The sequence below is a fragment of the Geospiza fortis genome, unplaced genomic scaffold (genome assembly GCF_000277835.1).
Source record: "Geospiza fortis unplaced genomic scaffold, GeoFor_1.0 scaffold54, whole genome shotgun sequence".
Taxonomy (NCBI): domain Eukaryota; kingdom Metazoa; phylum Chordata; class Aves; order Passeriformes; family Thraupidae; genus Geospiza; species Geospiza fortis.
The window spans coordinates 15,259,101-15,282,507 of record NW_005054301.1 but is presented as its reverse complement, the minus strand read 5'-3'; the positions used below and the strand labels follow the sequence as shown (position 1 = coordinate 15,282,507).

The 23,407-nt window shown below is 43.7% G+C and overlaps 1 protein-coding gene across 1 annotated transcript in view; it reads left to right on the top strand.

Annotated features, from left to right (window-relative positions):
• The window catches only part of SRP14 (signal recognition particle 14), a 37,022-nt gene that overhangs the window by 10,179 nt on the left and 3,436 nt on the right, over positions 1 to 23,407 (top strand). The window lies entirely within an intron of this gene.

The window sequence follows — 23,407 nt, the reverse complement described above, 5'->3', positions numbered from 1 at the left end:
TTGCCTTTGCCTAAAATGGGCCAGATATGGAATGAATGGGAGAAAAAGTTCCTATGCATAAATTGTATCAAATGGAGAAGCTTGGAAGCTCACAGGCAAATTACTTGCCCAGGACAGCTGGAGCCTAATGATAAAGCTGCTCCCCTCAGAGCTGCTGAAGGCCAGAAGAGGAATTCAGAGGTGGATCCTTCAATTCCTTAAGGGAAACTTGGGAAACTCTAATGCTTGAATGTGAAAAAGGGCTTGTGACAATGAAGTCCTGTTGCCCCAGTTTTCTCTCCTCCAAGTCAAACTTGCTGCAGTGTGGCCTGGCCTTTCAGGCAGGGGTTTGACAGTGTGCATGAAGACAGAAAAGGAGTTTCAAAATTTTTATGGAATCTAAATACTGTGAGAAAATGCCTCATTGTCTTTTGGTAGCAGGTTGTTAGGGAGCAGTCGCCACCTGTTACATATATATGTGTGGGTGTATCACCTTGATGGAGTTCTTATCAAGGCTTAGGGCTGTAGCAGTAATAAGACATTTCCCAGGAATCTTTCCTATAACTTTTGTTCTTCTAACCAGATAAAGTGGGGGTCACTTGCTGCGCAACAGAGGGATAGGCTTTTCCTACTCACAAAAAAATCAGGAGGCTTTTATTATTTAGGTTAAATAAAGCAAAGCCAAGAAGCAGGGGGGAAGGGAGGAAACCAAGTCTCCAAAAGAAGGAAAAGCTTCAGTGATTTATGCAGAGACATTTTGTGTTTTTAACCTAAATACAGCTACTGTTAGAGCAGACAGGGAAAATTTGTACACCAAAAGGTACACACAAAAAACAAAGACAGCATCTCTTCCACTTACATGATCCCTCACCCTGGTAGTTTTTTGCTTGAAATGAGTAGCTTTGTGCGTCAACCTAAGTAAAACTCCCTGTGCAACCATGCACCAACAACCACATGCAGTAATTCTTCATGTAGCCACGTTTGTCTGCCTGTCTTGCATGATAAGGTGCACATATGCACTATCATATTTCTTCCATAAATCTCCTTTTCTTTTCAGAAAGTTGTAAACCTAAAGATAACAGCACACACTGTCTTAAAAGCAAGGTTGACATTGAAATCCTTGGCTTAAAAATGTTGCCTGGGGGAAAAAAGTCTCCATCAGTCCAAAGGCAGCAGATTTGGCTCATGTGTCAATTGTCACTCTCCCACCACACCACGGGGAGCCTGCTGGGGGAAGGAATGGTGCAGAAAAAGAGTGTGAAGGGCAAGCAGTCCTTCGACTCTGGCGATCCTTCAGTGGTATACAAGCCTTGAGGGGATCACATGATGGGAATAGAGCAAAACAACCACCTAGCTCCTCTAAATCACATCACCTTGTGGAATCAGTGAGCACAATCTCTTCCCTCCCATATATCATCCTCACACCAGACAGATCTTGAATGCAGAGGAGAACTGAGCACTTCTGCTCCAAAGCATGCGTCTGTGGTTAATAACAGATGATCCTAATCACTGCTCCTGGAGCCCAGGGCTAGCTGATAACTCTCTCTTCTGACTACTGACCCCCATAATCATCTCATTCCTGAGAGGGAGCAGATATTGTGAATGATGGGTTTTAGCAATTGGGACAAAAATAGTCCTCCTTTTGCTTAAGGAATTCAGATATTAGCAAACTAAGGGAGAAGCAAAGAGGCTGAACAGCCACACTACAGGGCTGGGAAAGATCTTCATCATGTATCTGGATCTGTCACAGGTTTGCTCTCAGTGACCTAGGCAAATTAGTTAGTCTCACAGCCTCATTTTCTTCCTCTGGAAAAATCAAGATAATAATAGACAGCAGCTCCAGAATGGCACTGTGAGGACACATCATTAATTGGTATATTTACAAGAAGTGTTGAATTTTCCAGAGATATTATATTAACAGCTGAGAAACAGACTTTGCTGAACCCACTTCTTTCCTCAGAGAGTGGTTTCAGTGCTTCTGCAGCAGCCCTTGAGGCTGCAGTGCCACTGAAGGGCAGCCTTACCAGCTCTCACTTACACTTTAAAACCTCTGTGCAGGCAGCAGCAGTCACAGATGCAGCTGCAAGAAGAAACCACACACCACACTTGTGCAGGTGCATGTGGGCCCCAGTGGGGAAGAATATTAACTATTTCCTGGTAATAGGGACACAGAGGTCCTTTACGCAGCTCAAATAATCTCAGCACAGTTCCAGGACATGGCCCGCGTGGGAAGCTGCTATCCAAATGAATGCACAACTGTGCTTAACAGATCCTGGCTTACTTAACTGCAGACTGTATTCTGGATTCTCTTCCAAATTCATCTAGGTTTGTGCATTGTGCCTTGTATCTTCAATGTGGCAGGGAAAGCTTTCATCCTATGACTTCCCTTAGTGTTAGTTTAAAGATGAATTTCTAGAAGGCATAGTTGATATTTACCCCAGTACTTCAAGATCAGAGCCATTTTGTGTAGCAAGCTAATCATATTATTTGCATCTCTCCTTGACAAAAAGTTGCAGCAGGATCATCCTTTAGTTTCCACTAGGTACCTGGGAACTAGAAGAAAAATTTATAATTGATGCTTTTTAAGAACAGTTTTATCTCTTTGGGAGAAAATTGTTTAATTAGATTCTTCTAATATGTTCTTTAATTGTAATTATTGTATGAAATGGAAACTGCATGCTTATTTGCAGAAGTAACAAGGCGAGTTCCCTTCTCAGAAAAGACTGAAGTGAGGATGAGGCCTCCACTATGAATGTATGCAGCTACATTTAAAAATAATTTTCTATGAAATTGCTTCCAGTTATTTGGTTTTCTAGAATATTAAGATGCAAATCTAGGCAAAGTAGATTTTTTTTATACACTAAATATCTGTGAACCTATTAGGATTGGCTGAGCTGAAGCTGCTAGAGGAGATAATGATGTTCTGCTGAAACGCAGCAATGCTTCAGTGAACCCTGATGATGACAATACATTGAAATAACAACATGTGGCGTTGCAATCCACCCACATCATCATGCATCACACCAAAAATGTCACATTATGCTGATGGTAAAGTTTCTCTTCTAAAATCACAAAGCTGGCAGTTCTAGCTGGAATGCTCACAACAAACTGTCCTTTTTCATTTCATGTCTTGCTGGTTTCAACTGTACCCAGGATCTTTCTTGTTGATGGTGGATGCCTCAGAGCATTTAAAAATGGGATTCAGAAAAATACTTAACCATCCAAGTTTCTGCTCTTACAGAGTCCCATCTGAACAGTAGGAGGCTGTAAAATGAGGCAGAAAATGAGGCAACAAAGAAGTCTGGCACCAGATTTCCATGCCATCTTGCTTTCAAGCAAGAAGTGGTCTCTGTTTTTCAATTCTACTTGAAATATAACTTCTTCAGGTGTTCCAAATGCCTTTGCACTTAAAAATCTTTGAAAGCTGAGATTTGGCATGAATTTCAGAAAAGGATTTAGGGTGGTAGTTATTGCTATTATGGCAGAAATGGGATTTTATCTTCCATCTATGCCACCATAACAAAATAGTTAAGAAAACTTTCTGTTTGCCTCCATGTCTGTTTGCCTCCTTGTCTGATAAACAAGACAACACATTTTTTCACAACCACCTTCAACATTCTACTACTGATGGAGCTAAAGAGAAAGATTTTAGGGAAAAATGCTGAAATGAATCAGGTAAAATCCAAAGAGGTCTTGCCTGTATTAAGGTTGGGATCTGGATGGAGTTTTGGTTTCCATACCATAAATTTTAATGCTGATAACCTCAGTTATGCTTAATTCTGCAAATACCTGCTTTCAACAGGTGTTTCAACTCTTAACATCCATAGACAAATCCTATTTAAGCACTCTTACAGTACTTACTAGCACTTCAGTGTTTGCAGGCCAGCAGCCTGTGACTTCTACTCCATATTGACAGTAGTGGAGATCCAGACACAAAATATTTCTTCCCTCTGCCATTCCCTCCTTTTCCCTGTTGGGCTGGAGGATGTTGCTTGCTGGTTTTTGTTGGGGATATTTTTTCCCCCCCAAACAACACTGATGATAATGATGATGAACCTGTGTTTTCACAGCAGAGCTTGGCAGTTGCGAGTCATCCCAGGATATACATTAGTTGCCACAAAGTAATTGACAGTCCTAAACATGGTTGAGTCCATTAGGACTTCTTCCATCTAACCAAGGAGAGAGATCTCATTTTATATTTTTAAGGTGCTGTGGAGATGGACATAATTCCCTTCAAAAGGGTTTAAAATTCACATTTCCCACCTCCCTAGAAAGTGTGGCAATGATCAGGGGAGAGACTGGGGTGGGACATTTCTTGTCTTGGAGGTCTTCAGCTGGGAAGGGAAAGAAAATTGGATATGTCAGAGAGAAAAAGAGTGACTATGGTTATGATGCCTACTGGCTAGGACACACATTAGCCAGAGCCTTGGCTTCCCCGCCCTGCTCAGGATTGCTTGTGCATTTCCCTTACCATCTGACTGCAAACTAGACAGCTATAAACTTTCCTTTTGGTCCAACTAATATCTAATCCTTTCCTAAAGCTGGCTTTCCCACAAGAGAGTTTAGGAATACCCCCAGATTTCTTGTCTGGTGGCCAGAGTACTGCAAGCAGCTGTGGCTTTGTGGAGGGTAGGAAAGGGCAATAAGCAAGGATCCCCTGCATTTCACACCTCTGGCCAGTTGCACCTGCTAAGATATCACACACCTGAATTACATGATGTGACAGTGGCCATGTAACTGACTGTGTGCTGCATATTTCCCGCTGCACTTAGATCTGAGTTGTGCCTGTCCTTGCCTCCTGGAAGGTCTGAACCTCCTCTGGCTCCTGGCGTCTGCTCAATGGGATGAAAATTAGGTATCACACAGCCTCGCCCTGCAGTAACAACGTTTCTCTTTTGGCCTCAGAAAGTATAGTGTGTGAGTGAAGCCATTCAGCCCTCAGTCTTTTAGGTGATACTGCCAGTAATATTTGCAGTGATTTAGTTAGGGCAGTGATATTTTGTTGTGGGAAATCCCATCCACTGGCCCCTGAACTGAGCACACAGGTTTCACACTGCAAAGGCAAGAAGCCATTCCTCAGCAGAAAGAGCTTTGGATGGCTATTGGGCACAGACAGATTTAGAAACAGGGAGGAGTCTTATGGACCCCATTACTGGTCAATAGAGCCACTGTTTCCTGAGCTACAGCATGGCATACATCTAAAAACAAAGACAGTATAAAAAAGTATAAAAATAGATGTGACGCAGTGCAGGGACTTCTTAGCAAAAGGACTTTGGGTTTGGGAACTTCCTGTACAGACACATGCTGCATCTTCTCCTTGTTCATATGGCAGGGGAAATGAAAGATGAGAAACACCAAGGGTGGGAATTAAGACTGTTTTCATTTCCTCTTTCTTGTTTGTTACTTGGTCTGTCTCTAGTAAAAGAAAAAAACCCAAAAACAACCCAACAACAAAAAACCCAGCTGCACCTGGGGTTTTACATAAATGTTCTCTTGCACTTCAACTCGTTCACCTCCTGGCAACACTGAACTCCAGCAAAATACGGTACTCTCTCTTTAAGAGAGACTGCTCCCTGCCCAGCTGTTGACTTGCCTGAAGGTGAGACCTCTGCTTAAATTCATGGCTCCAGCTGTCAAAAGCAAAGAAAAGCAGCTTTTCCTTGGCGGCTCTCTGCTTTGGGTAGAATTTGACATCTTCCTCAGTCAGCAGAATTTAATCAGCATCAAGTGCCCACAGCCACTCAGCTCCACCACTGCTGGGGCTGGGGCTGGGGAACCAGACCTGCAAAGGAGGAAGAGGGGGAGAGTCTTCAACACTGCAGGCAAAGACACAGGAACAATCACACGTTTCTATGGGAAATCCAAAGCTTGTCACCATCTAGGGAGAGCTTCATTATCCCATTTGACTTAAGAATTGCTGTTATCATGCAGTAACCTTACCCGGCTCAGAGTCTGCCGTGTCCTCCTGAGCAGCTGAGAGCAGTAAATGGAGTGAGTTATTGACAGCTAACAATTATACTGATTTCCAAAGTAAAGCTGGTGAAATGGGCTCAGGGATATGGTTTCCCAGACCTGAGTTGACAAGTAAAGCCAAGGGAGCAACTTTTGATATTGTTATGCCTTGTTTGCCTTTCTCCTGGGGAAAAGAGCACCTTAAGTTATTGTAACATAGATGCCAACAAACTAAATGATCCAGCACATGTCAGAAAATTGTTAATTTTCTGAGTTTAATTTCCGAGTGCCTAACCTATAAAGCCCAGCATCTGATCCATTCATGAACCTCAAATGATCAGACCAGACCAGTGTGGACACACATAGGTATGCTCAGACCTGCCTATGGAGATACTACAGCAGAGCATTTGCTTTTTCTTGGTCACCTGTCACCTGCTTCCTGCAACCAAGGCCCCAAATCCTGCAGAGGGAAACACACTGGGGAGAGAGCAGAATAAGGTGAGGTGAGGGAGTGGCAGTTCCCAGTCCAGGGAAGAAGAAACTCTTTACTGTGACGGTGTTGAGACACTGGAATAGGTTACCCAGAGAAATTGTGGATGTGCCATCACTGGAAGTGGTCAAGACCAGGTTAAATGGGACTTTGAGCAACCTGGTCTAGTGGAAGATGTCCTGCCCATGGCAAAAGGGCTGAGACAAGATGATCTTTAACCCCTTCCAACCCAAAGCATCCTATGATGTTGGGAGACTTGCTAAGAGCAAGACAGCTGCTGTTACAGCAGAAGTGTGCATGAGGTGCTTTGTCAAGGAGACCTTGCATTAGTGCTTACCTATTTAGAATAACCTATTCACAGTCAAAGTTATTTATCTCTATATTTTCAACACTCAAACTCCAGGGATTCTTATACATGTAGTTCATTTTGTAGCACCTGCAGCTATTACCCATTTCCGGACAATATCATCGTGCCCATTGAGGAGAGGAAGGACATGTTGGGTTGCTGGGAGGTTTTTTTTAATGTTTACCCCTTCCACCTGTGTGATATTAGCCTGCATAATGGTCTGGAGTTAAAGCAAAGGAGGTGGCTGCTAGGAGCAAACAGGAAATGAGGCAATACCCGAGGTAAGGCAGGCAAGGGCAGCAGAGAAACAAGCCTGGGGGGATATTAACTGGTGAATAGCCACAGGCCTCCAAGCAGAGGGCTGATTTAGCTCTCCCTAGACCCAACCTATGCATCAGAGGGACACTAAAGACCAGAATGCCCTCAACTAGGAAAATAGAGGAGTGAGAAAGAAGGAGATGGGTTGGGAGATGCTGTGAATGCAGGTGGGAGTGCAGGTAAAGGCTTGCTGCTCAGGGAGGGGGGGAGAACTCGCAGGTGCATTGCAGGCTAGCAGCTTGACAGTGATCAATGAAGGGCTCCGGCTGTGAACTGTGTACTCTCTCGCAGCCTGTAGCCATGAATGTGGTTGGGTTTTTTTCCCCTGTTCCTTTGTATTTGGGGAATGAACTTCATAAAACCTGCATTCATCGTTTCTCCTCAGCCACATGACAAACTTCTACTGAACTGTGTCCTGGAGGGGTGATGCAGCCACAATAACAAGATCCCTCCTGCTCCAGTCATTAAGAACACTGCATTTCTCATGTCACAGAGCTGAGGGAGGGGACCGAGAGCAGCCGAGGAAGCAAATCCCGTTGAGGATACTGTTTCAATAGGAAAGAGACCATTAACCCAGTGTATTTACCTACAAAACTCATCAAATGCCCTACCAAAAGACATACTTTTAATCTTATCATAATATCGCTCATCTTTCTCAACATTTGCCTTCCAAAAAAGCTGTTACTGATAAGCAAACTTACAATCTTGGTCCCCTCTTTAAACCTCTTTAAAACTTTGCAGTGCTAAAGGCACAATGCTGATCTTGTGTAGTGTCTGGAAACTCTTCTTCTCAAATGATATTGCCTGTATAGAGCAGCTAACTGAACACATCTGTTGAATGTAATTTGAATGTGTGTGTTTGTTCTATACGTATTACATTCTATATTACTTAGAAATAATGGGTCTAATTTTTTTTTTTGACAATGATATTATTTGTGAAGGTGGTTTTCTACTGTCAGACAAGTTCAGTGAGTGGTAAAACACTGTAATTTTTTTAGTAAAATTTTGTTATTGATTAATGATGTAGATGTGTATGTTTATTTTAATAGTTCTTCCCTGCCTCCTATAACTAGAAGAGGTGATATGCTCATTCACAAGCAGATCCTCAGTTATCATTCACAATAATGCAGTTTCATGGAAGGAGATGAGCTATGACAAGCTTTGTGTCTGTAGGATTACCTGCTGTACAGCACTCTGCTTGTGGGAAATGGGCCAACTAATAATGTTGGATTACAGAATAGATGGAAATGATTGAAATGTATTTTCTTTTGGGATCAGAAATATTTTGCTAGAAGTCTTAGAACTTTCATCAAATTTAGTGACAGCAACTGGCATGGACTATTTTAAAAAGTACACATTCAGCAAATTTCTGCTGAGAATTTTTCTCTACCAACTCCATTTTATCTGTTTTCTGAAAGAGGTCCTATAGACTCTGACAGAGCCAAATTGCTGTGGCATGCAAAAATACTAGTGTTAGCTGAACCCTGGTAATTGTACAAACATGCGCTTTTAGCTGGGGCAAACACAGGATAAATGACATTAACACTTCTCTTGGGTATAGACTAAACATACTTCTCCTCTCAGGAGGAAGCCTGATTGCAGGTCCAGCAGGGCAGCCTGGCTAATGGGCAGTAACCATCTGAGCTTAGCCTGAAGATGTGCCCAGCTTGATGTGAAGCCCAGCTCCTTCCCAACAATCAACAAGGGGCCTTCCCTCATGCCTGACCTGGTGAGTAGAGAGGGAAATTGTATGATAAGTGTTATTTAATTTGCATTACTGTGATACTTAAGAGCTCTGGATTGGATTAAGGACTTTGTTGTGCTAGGCTCTGTTTAAACACACATAAAAACATGACACTGTCCTCAAGAGCTGCCTGCTTACACAAACACTCATGGAAGTCAGGTATGGCTTCCCCCTGAGGTTGGACTTTGTCTTCTGTAACACCTTGTGCTGTGCCAGGCATGTTGTCAGTTGTTGCGGGCCCTCCACATCTCGCAGCGCACACCTCTGCCTGCTCCTGGATGAATTGGTAACTCAGCAAGTGCCTGTGCTTGTGTAGTATGCAGCAGGGTACCCAGAAAGATACTTGAGGCCAAGAGGGGCAGACATCCTATTTTAAGGGTAGCTACAAAAAAGACCCCAAGTACTGCAGTTCTGAGTGGGAAGAGCTTGAACTGGCTCAACATGGAAAACAAGCACCTAGCACTAGGCAACTCAGGGGTCAGAAGGCAGAGCTGATCTGGCATGGGCAGTACTACAACACCTCTCGGGAGTGCTGCATGCTTGATGGGCTGCAGGGCTTGTCATCCCATGGGAAGTATCTCTCCATCAACTCTGAGGCAATCTGTTGAAAAACAACAACAAATCTGCCTTTGGAGGCAGTAACTAAAGTAGGACCAGTGAAAAGCAGCTAGTTTACCCTGTGAGAAATGTGTATTTGTTTTGCCTGTAGGCTGTTCATAGGACTTCTGGCCTTAGCAGAAGTACCATGGAATGTTAAGGGTTGGAAGCAACTTTAAAGATCACCTGGTCCCAACCCCTTCCTTCCATGGGTGGGATACATCCCACTAGACCAGTTTGCTCAAGGCCTTAGAAATCCTACCATGTTCTATAAAACTTCTTCAATAAAGGTGAGTTATAAGCAATGTCTGTCTTTCAAAGCAGCAGTCATTACTTTATGAAGGAATGGTGGCATGATTCCTGAGAAGGAACTGGATAAAAACCTGTTTGGGTAATACCCAAGAGTGTTCAGTGGCCTATAGTGACAGATTCATAGTGATGCGCATCCAAATGGTACTTGGATTTACCATTTTCTAAAAGTAAGCAAAGATTTTGCAGTAATCTTCTAATTTCCCCTCTTTCTCTCAACATTAAAGGTCTGACTACATTACTCCTCATAAACCTAGACTCAGAATATGCTGAGTTGAAAGGGACCCACTAGAATCATCAAAGTTCAGCTCCTGGTCCTGTGCACATCACCCCAAGAATCACACCATATGCCTGAGGGCATTGTCTAAACGCCTCTTGAACTTTGTCTGGCTGGCGCTGTGACCACTTCCCTGGGGACCCCATTCCAGTGCCCAAACACCCTCTGGGTGAAGAACTTTTTCCTAATATCCTCAGGCCATTCCCTGAGGTCGTGTCATTGGTCACCAGAGAGAAGAGATTGGTGCCTGCCCCTCCAATTCTCCTGATAGGAAGCTGCAGACAGCTATGAGGTCTTCCCTCAGTCCCCTCCTGGATGAAGACCAAGTGATCCCACCCACTACTTTTCTGGTTTCCCCTCTAGACTCTTACCCATCTTTGGTGCCCTCCTTTGCATACTCTCTAACACTTTATGTCTTTGTTATACTGTGGCACCCCAAACTGCCCCCAGCACTGGAGGTGAGGCCACCCCAGCTCAGAGCAGAGGGGACAATCCCCTCCCTTGCCTGGCTGTGATGCTGTGCCTGATGCCCCCCAGGACACAGGTGGCCCTCCTGGCTGCCAGGGCACTGCTGACTCATGTTCAGCTTGCCACAGACCAGGACCACCAGGTTCCTTTCCACAGCATTGCTCTCAAGTGTCTCATTCCCCCATCTGTATGTACACCCAGTTTTTCCTGTCCCAGGTGCAGAATTTGGCACCTGGCTTTGTTGAACTTAATTAGAAAACTTACTTAGAAAAGCTATATTGCGTATTATACATAGTCAATTTGGTTGTGTTCAAGATCTACAGAGTGCCCATCTGGACAAAGTTCATCAATGTGGCTACAACATCATTTACATGTAAGTTGTATGTGATGTACTGCTTGCAACTACTCTGTCTTGTAGGTTAAACAAGTTATGTGAACAAGACTGATTCCAGGAAAGCATTTACATATCAAAAGATGTCAGAATTCTCAAAACTGGTATAAGCTTAATAAACAAGTATCCTCAGATGTTGTTCAAGGTGGTTTGGTTTTGTTCAGAAGGGAGGATGCAGTGCAGTCAAGGTGTTGTGGTCTGAATGATAAACCAGTTCTGGTCAAGATGGGGCACAGAGCCTACACCACTTAGCTAACCTCATAGAAGTGAAGCAGCTTGCCTTTTCTTTAATGTATTGCACTCTGGCTCACTCCTGTGATCAGTCACTCCCCAATAAAAATACACATTTTTACTCTTGTAGACAAAATGTATAAACATTTGACCCCTGGAAATATGATATACAGCTAGAGACAGCCCTAGAAAACCCTGGAGTATGTACATGCATTATAAATTTCCCTATCTCACAGGACCAGCATGGTAGAAAAAAAGATAATCAGTTGTCTCTCTTGGTCTCCCTCTCCACCCTGCTCCCTCAAGCCCTTGCACTCCCCCTCCCCTTTACTGCAGGATGTGCCAGCACTTGTCTTGGCAAAAGCCAGTCTTGGATCTTAAAACTGAAGAAAGTTCAGTTGGTGTGTTTGTGACTAGCCCAGCCTTTACCAGGCCCCTTGTCCTCCCACGCCAGCCTGCCCCACAAGCAGGGTACATGGTGGTGGGTGTGCTCTTGGAAGATGCAAGAGACTCCTCTGGGCTCAGGGCAGGTAACATCAGCTGAGGGCTGTATGATTGCCACCCAGCACCCTCCACTACACTGCACACAGATACTGGTTGGTTGTTCTCCCTGTCCAGGCAATCTTTGGCATTGCTAGAAAGAGTTCCTGCAAATCTTACCACCATCCCCACTTTTGGCAGTGGCAATTTTGTGACAGAAAACTCCATTTGGAGTTGCAAAGCAGCTCATTTTCCAAAGAAGCTACCAACCAATAGGTGGTTGTTTCTCCTTCAGCCAGACACAATCTGGTCTGAATTTCAACCAGGAACCAAGATATGACAGCTTCCCATTCTCACCAATACCTCACAGTGTCCTGTTGTGATCATTAAAGATTAAATCACCCTGTGAGTAAACATGCATGCTGTTCTTAATGCACATGCATCTGCAGTCCATGCCAGGACTTGGTCTGGTGGGACCTTATGCATCATAATATGCTAATAATTTGTGAAGCTCCATCCGAAGCTTGCTCTCTCTATTTCTTCCTTGTTAAATTTAATGGAAATTTTTCATATAAGCTTGTTCCCCTGGTCATTATTTCATATGCCATCTTGTTCTTGTGTTAAGGTCATGATTTATTTTAAATGACTTAATTCTCTTTACCTGTTGTTTTCTTTTCTGACATATTTAAATAATCCTGTCCCTGCTCTCCATTCTTGTTTCGTTGCTTTCAAATCAGTTTCTTTTACAGCCTTCTAAGACAGTTTTCATCTTCCTGAACATCAGGGGTTGTGGTCTATTTTTTTTGTAAATATGGGTGACAAGGGCCTGTGTGCATTGTTCTGGATGAAGTTTTGATACTGCCTTACACAATGGTGGTAAATGTTTTTCTAATCAACTAAAGTATCATGTCTAATATATCCTCTGACTGTGTTTACCTCTTCCATGGCTGTGTCACACTGGTGGCTCAGTTATCCTGTATCCAATGGATGAGTAAGTTTTGGTCTCTATTCACTACTGCTTCTTACAAATATTGTGTCCCTGTCTTTGCAGCAGGAGCTCCTGCTGCCTAGGTGTATGACCTTCTATGCTGTGAATTTCAGAAGTCACCACATTTTTTCCTGGTATTCTACTCATCCTGTCTGTTGATGCACCATCTCACCTTCAGTAAATTTCAGTAGCACACTATTATTAATTTTGTGTCTCCATCAGCCCTGCTTAAGACAAATAATAAAGAACATCTCCTTAACTTTTGTCTTATGCTGTTCCTGGTGGGAATCTTGTCCTTAAAGCTGTAACACAAAAACTCTGTTGCAACTCCTTTTCATCAATGGCAGAAGTTATGCATGCACCTTTGCCCATCTATTTTTGCTTTTCTCCAGTGCAAGAAAGGCAGGAGGAAAGCAGACCTCAACCATGCAGAAGAGAACAGAAGTGTGCCGTGATAGGATCAGCCCTGAGCAGAGCTGAGGGTGGGTTCCCTAGAAGGACTTGGCAAAGCAGTTGACATACTGATGGAGAGGGACAGAAAAGGATTTCTGCTACTTGTACAGTATTCCCAAATATGCTTTGGGAGCCATTGAGGAGGCACATGTTACTGGTGTTCTGCAATACAGAGCTGTAGCCTTTACTCAATGCACGGAAGAGGCTAGAAAAAAACAAAAACAGTCTCAAGTTTGTGTGGCAGCTCGTCTTCAGTCTGGTCAGTTCCATGGGAGAAGTCTCAGGGCTTTAAGTGCAGCATTTCCAAACACTGAGAAAAAACCCTAAGCATCTGCAAAAACCGCAGAGTGTACAGTTAATACACCCAGATGTGCTGTCAGCTCCACAGCACTGCACTGGAGTGGATGGAGTGTGTAAATCTTGGAAAGGTTAAAGCTGAGAGACCAGTGATATGCATAAAGACTCATGTTCCTTCCAGGAGAAAGAGGAGGGGGGTGAGGTGTTATCATTCTCCATTAATCACTTACATCTCCAACCTGCCTAAATCTTCTGAAAAGAACCAGCAAAGAAAACACCAGCTGCTGTAGCTCCTACTTTTTCCTCTGTAACCACCAGTCTCCCTCCCTCCTCCCTGCCTTCCCCAGACTGTTTATTTTTACTGCTCGTGAATCAGCCAGGAACTTGCTCCCTGCAACAGGATCAGCTGAGAACAAGCTGCAGATTGAATGTTCCCTGAAATCCTGGGTTTGTTTTGTAGCTTAGGACCAGGAGCAAAACAGTGGAGAAAAGGAGAGAAAGTGATACCTTTCTTCTTCCTCACCCAGAGACTTTCATTCTGCAGAGAGCGGGACTTTCTCAACTTGCTCTTTGAATGCACTGCAGCTTTCACTAGAGATTCTGAGCATGCTAAGCTTATAAAAGTCCCTTAAACTGTGGGTGCATTGGGTAGGGAACCATTGTTTTATACAAATGTGCCTACAGCAGCCTGAACTGCTGCACCAGAACACGATACTGCAAGCAGCACAACACTCTCCCTTTGGACATGGCTGTGCTGGGATGCGAGAACTGCCCTGTCTTGAATAGCAAAAAGAATCACCTTCCAAGCTCGACTGCACCATGGCTACTCCAGCTCTGACATTAGTGCCTCAGCTTGCACCAGAGGCAGGGGTAGGATATTAGTGAGGTCACTGCCCCCCTTAGTGAAAGCCATCCTGGGTGACAGCTGGTACATGACTGTGGTAGAGAAGAATGGCAAGACAGAGAATGGTGAAGAATGGTGACAGAGAAGTGACTGATAGGAAAGAAAAAGCTGAGGCAGAGGGAAACGAGAGGAAAACTGAAGGAATGAAAAAAAGGAACTGAAACAATCCCCTGAAAAAAAACATTTGGGCAAAAGGAGAAAAAGAAAAGGTAAAATCATTCTTGGGAGAATTAGTGTCTTCCTCAGCCAGGATGGGGCTGTCTCTCTGGTGCCTCTGAGCCTACACTAACCACAGCACCCATGAGTGCAAGACCTGTGCATTCTCCTGCCACACTGCAGTCCTGGTCCCTGGGAGGATCACACTACTGATCCACAAGCAGTAGAATTTGGGGAATCAGTTTGGAGTCCTGTCCTTCACAGAGCAAAAAAACAAGGAAAACCTTATTGACAGAGCCCCCCAAATATTAGCTTTCTCCAGACTCTTGCGTTCAAACAGTCCAAAGGCCACCCTGACATTTTCCATCCAACACATCATGTAATCCGATTTAAATCCAGCATTTCAATTTGTACGCCTCCGAAAGGCACGAAGGCATTCCCTTGTCACCGAATGGAATGGAAAAGCACTCGACTTGTGCAGAGGGGTGCATCCCCCTGTGCAGCACTGCCACAGCATGCACCCAAGGCTGAGCTGACACTTGGGCTCTGGCCTGCTGCAGAACTACTAATCTCACACCGAAGAGGCTACTTGCTGCCAAGACTTCTCTGCCAAAAGATAACTTTATAATACTGATAATCAGGTGCCCTGTGATTATTAAATGCCTGTTGCTTGCCCCTGTATGAGGAGTTTCTTGCTGACATGCTGCTTATCACAGCAAACCACATTAGTTACAGAAAAAGCAGTCTTTTACTGAAAAGAAGCAACAAAATCTTATCTTAGCCTAGAAGTGGAGAAAGTGCAATTAATTAATTTGTTTCTGAGTCTAACCTCTAGACATAATAGATTTTCTAGCACGGCTATATATTGTAATTACAGGATGGAGCATGTCTATACTGTAGCTTGTATTTGAGTGTGTAATGAGGAGTGAAAGATTGATGTTCAGTGTGGTCAGATGACTAATACACTGTTAAGAGCTGAACTGGTCGAGCAAGAGTAACAGGCACTGGAGATAGCATTTGATGTCTTGCTGAATAATGATGTAGTTTCCTATGTTAATTATCTTCCTTTAACCTGATAATTAACTTGTCCTAAGAATACTGAGTGCAACACAACATTGAAGACACTGCTGCTCCATGGGTAGCTGGTGTCATGCCACTGCTCATCCCTGTGGTCTTTATTCTTCCTCAAGAACACTAGGGGATTTTCCCAGACTGCACACAGTAGGCATGGATATATAAACACATGCGACAGATGACAGATGCCTTCTGAGAAATTGCGTTAATGATACTCTTCAGTCTTGTCTGGGACAACAACGAAGAAAGACCAGGGTGAGAGAACACCATACCTTGATTGCAAAATAATGTCAGGTAAACCTTTAGCATAGACAAAGTCACTTTCATCCTAGGATTTGTGGGGGCTTATTTTTTTTGTCAAACATCTCTTTTGCAATGTTCATAATAAAGACCTAGAGTACTCTTCCTCCAATGGAGTTCAGTGGGGTTTTAGCTTTCCTGCTGTGTTCAAATGATGATAAAACAATGTTGGGTCATTATAAGGTTTAAGCATGATAGATGCCCTACATTTACTGTGTCTCACTGGCTGAGTTCTCTGTAAAACTTCTCTCTGTGCTTGGCAGTTTAAGTCCTGAAAATTTTACTGCTTTTTTACTGGCTTTATAACCCAATCATAACTTCTCTGAAAAAAAAAATCCCACACAAAAACCAACAGGTGGGGTTGAGGTTTCACTGCAAAAACAAACAGGCAAACAAAAATTTTAACAAAATAAATTCTTCAATAAGGAGGTTTCTGCCACAGTATTCTGTAAACTTAGAACAATACTTGCACAGTGTATCATCAAGCAATGCCACTCCTGAACTTTGAAAGCTGTAGGGGTCAGTTGTCGCAGAGGTTTTTAAGGCTACAGGCAATAACAAAGGAACTGCGTTTGTAATATCTGCATTGTTTCTGATAATTTCCTTGTCAGGACTGCATCTGAGGCTCTGTGAGCTTGATTGGCAATGTCTAGGTTACCTGCTCCTGCAAGCAGGGGTGACTCACCTGCGATTTCTATAGCCTGAGCACTAACAAAGAGCCTGTGACTTCCAATCTGCCTGGGGCTCCTGTCTGCTGCCCTGTGTGCCTTTGAAGACAACATGTATTCAGAAAGAGAGGGGGAGGCAGAAATAAAGGGACAGGGAGAGCAACAAACCCAGATTACGGTTTGGGCACCTGCGCTTCCTGTTTCTGAGTGGCTCCACTCACAGTTACAATGCTTAGATTCTTCTGCTTTATAGAGGTACCCCCTGCAACCCTTAATCTCAGAAGAAGCTTTTGATAAACAAAGCCAGTAAATGAGGTCAGATTTGGATATGGAGAGACATCACCAGAACCAAACTATGTCAGGGTAGCAAGGGATGTTGCCTGAGTGTGTAGGCAGTAGGAGGCAAGTAGGAGAGTAAAAACACTCCACGAGCTGATAAGACGGGATTAAGGATTTGGCACTGAGCAAACCACTAGAGAAGGACATGTTTCAGAAAGGCAGAATGAGAAATCACGGCCAGTGCTGTTCCTGCCCTAATGAACTGACCACTGCTGGAAATGGTTATCTCAGGATGGTGTTGAAAACCATCTACTATGATGGACGAGATGTTTTAGGTGTTGTAAGTAGGCACGAGTGATGCTTGCTGACACTGAAGCTCCAGAAGCTCTGCACATGATTCTCATTTTCTCTCTCACAGGAGGCAGAAGAAAAGACACAAGCTAGTAATACCCAGCCTGCTGTTTCAGACTCACTCACATGGCGTCCAGGCTGTTTATATGGCAGAGATACCTTCAAGCCCTTGTCACCTCAGCCTCGAGTGTCTCTGCCTGCTCTCCTGCGCTGCCATCCACCGGGGGATGGCTATGTGAGGTGGGGGCGGCCGGAGCAGAGGGGGAAGGCAGGTGGACAGCTCATGTAGAAAACAGCTTTGCAATGCCTAGATCCTGCAGTTTTTTCTTTCCCCCTATTGTTAAGTGGCATTGAGCACCAGCAAAACAGGAAACTGCTTCCTCCAGCCGCTGACCCAGCCAACCCAGGGCAGCTGCTGGCTGTGCAGGGTGGCCTCCCCACACCTCCCTGTTCCTAGAAAGTGTCGGGACATTTGGAAGAGTGTTTAAGGAAGAGCACTAAATCTTGAATAAGTAGGTATACTTGGCAACTCTTACAAGAAGATATTTCATACTGGAAATATCTGGTTAAAACAGTTAAAATCCCTCTCTGTTTTTCCAAAACTGGGGTTTATGGAAGTGAGAGCAATGATGTCTAAGCCAGTCTCTGTCACCTCAGTCCTCTGGTAACTAACTTGACTGTCTTTTTTTTGTGATGTGCAGATCTTGTATCGGACATCATTACTTGAGTTATGAAGAAACTATTGTTTTACAGGCACTGCAGCTTTTGTTGTGATCCTTAAACCTCAGGAGTCCAGGCAGGTCTCGCTTTGCTGGGCATCCTCAACAGAGGCAGGAAATAGTGCTGGTGAGGTGGTAGGTGACCCTTTTCTTCCTGAGACAGCAACACCCCAAGGTATCAAGAGAATACATGCTGCTGGGGTTTCTGTCCTTCTGATGAGACTGCAAATGGAGGATAGCAATGACATTGTGGCTCCCTTTCTAATTACACAGCCCCAGGTGATCTCTGATACCAAGAACAAGGTTATCCTCCCTGGTGACATTCTGCTGATCAAAAATTCCTGTTGATTTGTTTTGGTTTAGTTTTTGGTTTTGTTTTTTTCTATGTTGTGATATTCTTCATTTGGTCTTTTAAAAACTCATATAGTCAAAGAAAATTCCTGTAACTTCACTGGGAATGTGTGGTGGAAATTTTTCACGAGTGCATTTCTGTCTTTCTGAAAGTAGGACACATTGATGTGAAAGAAATGATGCTCAACCTAATCTCTGTCACCTCATTACTCTTGAGCTCCAACTTAATTACCTCCCTGATGCTTTGCACAGCTCTTAACCAGCCATTTTGTGTCTACTTAAAAAACTGCCATACTAAATGAAGTGATGACTAGATATACTCTTCCCACTGGAGAGAGGAGATGAGAGGTTTGGTTGAGGTTTGAAACACCATTTCTAGAGCACCCAGAAGGTGCTTCATATTGTACAGGCTTAATCCTGCATTCTGGAGTTCACAGATGACTTACACAGACCCACTGAAACCATGCTGAGCGCTTATGTCACAAACCCACAGTGCCACACTCACGGCCACACAGTCTCTGGCTGATGTCTGTGTCACTGCGCAGTGCAGTGTCACTTCCCAGCAGTGGCGGCAGCAGCCACAGGCCAGGACTGAGAGCAGGCGGGGACAGGCAGGACAGCTCAGCTGTGTCACCTCGCAGGTGCACTCCTTCAGAACAGGCTGTTCTTACACTCTGCTCTGCTCTACTCACAGCTGAAAGTTACCAGGACCAATCAAAACACAGAGTGAAGTTCAAGTTGCATCTCTCTCCTTTTTTATCTGACCATTTTCCTCCAGTGTTTTGCATTGGATTTGGAGGTATGTGAGATCGCCTTTTGCTTGTTCTGTCCTTCAAACGAAACACATATGATGACATGTTGCTTCTTGTCCCTTGGCCCTCCCTCACACTTTGGGAGTTAAATGAATTGGCTCTTTAATTTCCTTGTTCCCAGAAGTATGTCAAGCACTACAGCATTATTCACGGACTCAGTACATACATGCCATTGCAGGGTCTTAGAGAGCAGAGATGACACCATCACTTGTACACATGAACAGCTCTGCATCTGCGCTTTTCTTCCAGCCTTTCCCCCTCCATTTTTTGTGAGATGGGGGCTTGTCACAAAACCACTTCAAGCACGTGTGAGACAATAATATGGTAAATATATATCCCTTATCTTCCTTGACAGGGAGGCTTTCTAAAATTTGGATGGTACTTCAAAACAAGGTCTCTTCCTCTCAAGGTAGGTCTCTTCCAACAAAAAATCTTTTTGTGTCTCACTCAGATAGGCTTTGATTTGCACTACAATAGTAATGTGGTGCATTAGAGTTTTAAGAAATGTATCCATATATATTTTCTCATCTCCCTCACAAAATATAAATCCCTGTTAGCATTGCTATTACACAATGAAAGTTAGTGTCTGTTGAACTCAAGGTTACACTTAACCTATCTTGAAACTCATTAAGTGTAAATATGACATGATAATAAATAGAATAGAAGGGATTCACTAAAATGAACAGAAATGCTTAGGGAAGAGCTTAGGGTAAATTAATTGGTTCCTAACACAAAGGAACCTGTTTCTTGAGGAGATGTTCTCTTTGGAAGCTGGCTTTTTCACCAGGAGAAGCTTCTCACGCAGCAGCTTTCTGGTGGCATAATGTGGTCTCAGAAAGATCTTTCTAAAATGCCTTGTTTAGTTCTCTGTTGGAATCTATAAGGTATTCAGAATATTTTTTCTTTCTCAGGGTTACCAGCTGATGAAGCAAATAACACTGCTTTGTGCCTCTGATCAACACATTTCTTGATCAACAGGTCTCTGATCACTGTCCCCTTGCATGTCCTTTGTTTCTTTTCACAAGGGCCACTTATAAAGAAGGTTAAGACCCAATCTCAGGACTGACGTTCACGGGTACAAATGTAACCAACTGATTGCTTTGTTGGAAATCCACCTAATACCAGAAGAAAAGAATAATTGTTCCTTCCTCTTGTTAAAATTTTTCTTCTCTACTCCCCTGGCACAGGGCTTAGGGATGTTATGGTAGCTATTCCAGGGTTAATAGTCTTTCTGCCTAACCAGCCTCTGTTAAATGATGGCTCTAGAAGGCTTTTCCTTTGCTTATTAATCTCAGATCTGGTGAGGCCAGTAAGGCAGTGAGGTGAGCGTCTCTGTTTTTACAGCGCTAATGATAGACTTGTAAAAGGGGGGAGGCTGTTACTGGGCTCTTGCTCTAACACTGACTCTTTTTCCAGTACCTAGCTATACTTTGACATGGTATTCTTGAACTTACAGATCAAAGAGAATTACCAGAATGATCCACTTGTGAATTGTGGGCCATTATCTGTTATTAACTCATCTTGAGCACTGTGGTGAGCAAACTGTAATTTACAGTATGTTATTACATTTCTGCTCACTGTGGTGTGCAGCAGCTGAATATGTGTGTGTGCTAGTCCATAACAAGTAGTAATCTTTGCTGGCTAATTCAAATAGATCTTTGCCACCCTCTACTAAGGTTGATCAAGAATTTAATTTACTTCTAATAGTTTTGTTTTTCTGCTTCCTGCCCCTCCCACCACATTCAGGAGAGATTTCACCTTCTCCTTTTCTCTTCAGTACATGCTTGCTTCCAGGAAAACTTGGAAGTGCAGCAACAACCTCCTCCAGTTCTCTGCCAGATTTCCTTCAGGATTTAATGATTCAGGTGGCTTCATTTGCTAAATTTTTGCCAAAAAAAAAAAAAAGAATAAAAAAAGTAGTTCTCCACTGACACCATATAATAAAGTTGAGCAAACAGGAGGGCTGGTAGGAGACTTATTTTTATTGCCTGGCCCAGGTCACATGACAGATCAGGTTACAAAATACTAATACCCCTGCCAGCTCTCAGGATCTGTCAATTCCTCTTGCTACTGTTTTAATCCAACCTTCCTTTTCTTATTTTTTCTTTCTTTTTTTTTCCTATTTTTTCTATTTTTCCCTATTTTTTTTTTTTTTGTGAAGGCATGGGGTGAGGGGAAAGGCATCAGACTGGGGCAGGAGATAGAGTGAAAAGCGAGTATATCATGATTGGGAGTATCCCTTTAGCTCCTTCAGTGTTTGTTCAGCACTTTTTCGCCAGCTGAATAGCTTATTCCCTCAGAGTGTTGGCAGCCTTTGGCAAAAGTAAAGCAATGTCAGCATTCCCCTGTTCCATCTATTTTTTGGAAAGCAATCGTTAAAAATGTTCCATTTTCACCTTGTTTGCAAGTTGTGATTAAGGCTTCTCCCCCAATTAAATTGTGACATTCTGGCTTGAAAAACAGCTTCAAGATCGGGAAGATAAGCTAGCACACATGCACACATGCAAAAAAAAAAAACCAAAAACTCCTTCTTTCTTGTGGAAAGAAATCCAGCAGTTCAGTGGAGCCACTTCTTTTATTAGCAGTGAGACAAATATATTTTCCAAAAAATTGCTGATAAAACAACAGATTTGAAAAACATAAACTTCATGCAACCCTCTGGAGTTCTTCACAGCAGTTTTCTCTTTGTCCCTTTTTCCAGCATACAGAAGAACCAGAGCTTTAGTGTCAGATTCCTGCAAGGAATCTGCCTGGAGAGGTGGATGCCCTGTACCTCTGCACAGTCTCTGATGGGGCAGCTACACTGCTACTGACACCTCAGCTACACCAAGATGGGCACCACTACGGCCACAGCATCCCGAGGGTGGAGGTACACCTCAGCAACAGAGGCAGTGCCTCACAGAGCGGGGAGATTTGGGAAAAAAACCTCTGTGCTGTCCTTCCCACAGACACTGATGGTTTTGGTTGTGTCAAAGGTTTAAGACAATAACTAGATATAATGTTTCTCCACCTTTATAATGAAGAGCTGTGGCACAGAGCAGTTAGGAGAGCAGTTCATGGCAACACAAGACTTCTCCAGTGAGGTCAACAGTCAGAATTCAGGTGACAGTGGTAGTCCCTGTGATTTAGCTACGAGACCACCCATCTTCTCTTCTGGCAAGCATTAGTGGAAATGTACTTCTGCCTTCCAGTGCCTGTGACCATGGTAGTTTCCAAGGGGGAGTGTGTTGCAATTGTTCTAGTTTTTCCATTTCTGCTCTTCTTTCACAAGCTGCCTATAAAAACCTGCAACACTTTTACATTGACCATGTTCTGGACTCTCTTGAAAACACAACCCTGCCCTGATTTCTGACAAAACAACTTCTTGTAGTCAGGTGTTATGACTTCTCCAGTGACCAGGCAGGGTTGGAGGAAGTGCATGTCATCAGTGACTCCATGCATCCACCCATCTTTGCTTGGTGTGACCACTGACTGCAAGCTGGTAGGGGCAGGGACCATCACCTACTACACTTCTACAGGGCTTTGGCCTTCAGTACTTCAACCAACAGCACTGATGGGGTCCCCTTAGAATTCTTGTTTTCAGGAGGCTTCAATAACACATATTCCTCCTTTTTCATGTGATTTTTTAATGCCATGAGAAACAATGGAATTTATTTTACTGAAGTCTTTCCTCCTTTACTGCAAATAATACAAATGCAAAAGCATCAGGAGGATGATACCATCCACGACGTGGGAAAAGTAGTGCCGGATCTCTACACTTCCCTTGACTCTGACATAGTGGAGTTACGTTAACCTGGTAGATTTTCATAAACCATGGCCGTGTTGCAATGACCTGCTTGTTGGGCGTTTGTTTCCTTGCTCTTTAGGCAGCTTCATTTCTGTGTGTGCAATCACAGCACCCTCTACTGCCTCCCGCTGAACCCGCAAAGGACCGCGAGTAGTGGACTCTAAAAAGGACTTTCGGAGTGAGTAGGCTTTCTCATTATCACGTGTGGATTAAGTTACGAAACAACACCCCCACCATGAGAATAATAATCCAACTAGGTTCTGTCTAGAACGCAGACCAGAGCCCATATATGAACAGTATGAATTCCCCCAGGGACCCAAGCACCTATCAGCCTGAAAGCAGTTTTTCCTTTTAATCTGTAAGGCATTATCTTCCACTTTTGTTAGGTCCATGGAGGAAAAATAGATCTATTTTCCTAGTGATAAAAACGAGAAGGCACTAGATCACGTGCTACTCCTGTATGCTCCTGCACCGACTGCCACGGGCCTGACAGAAAACTCCCGTTACAGACTCCAGCCCTCAGGAGCTTCAAGTGTCAGGGGTGTGGAGTGCTCTCTCGGACCCGCCAGCCGCAGGTTTACCCTCTGCTGTTTTTGCACAAACCCAGGGGTCTGGTTCGTTTAGCCTCAAATCCCGCCCTTCACCGCCAGCCGCGCTCAGCGGGGCCCTTTGCACCAGTCCCGCCC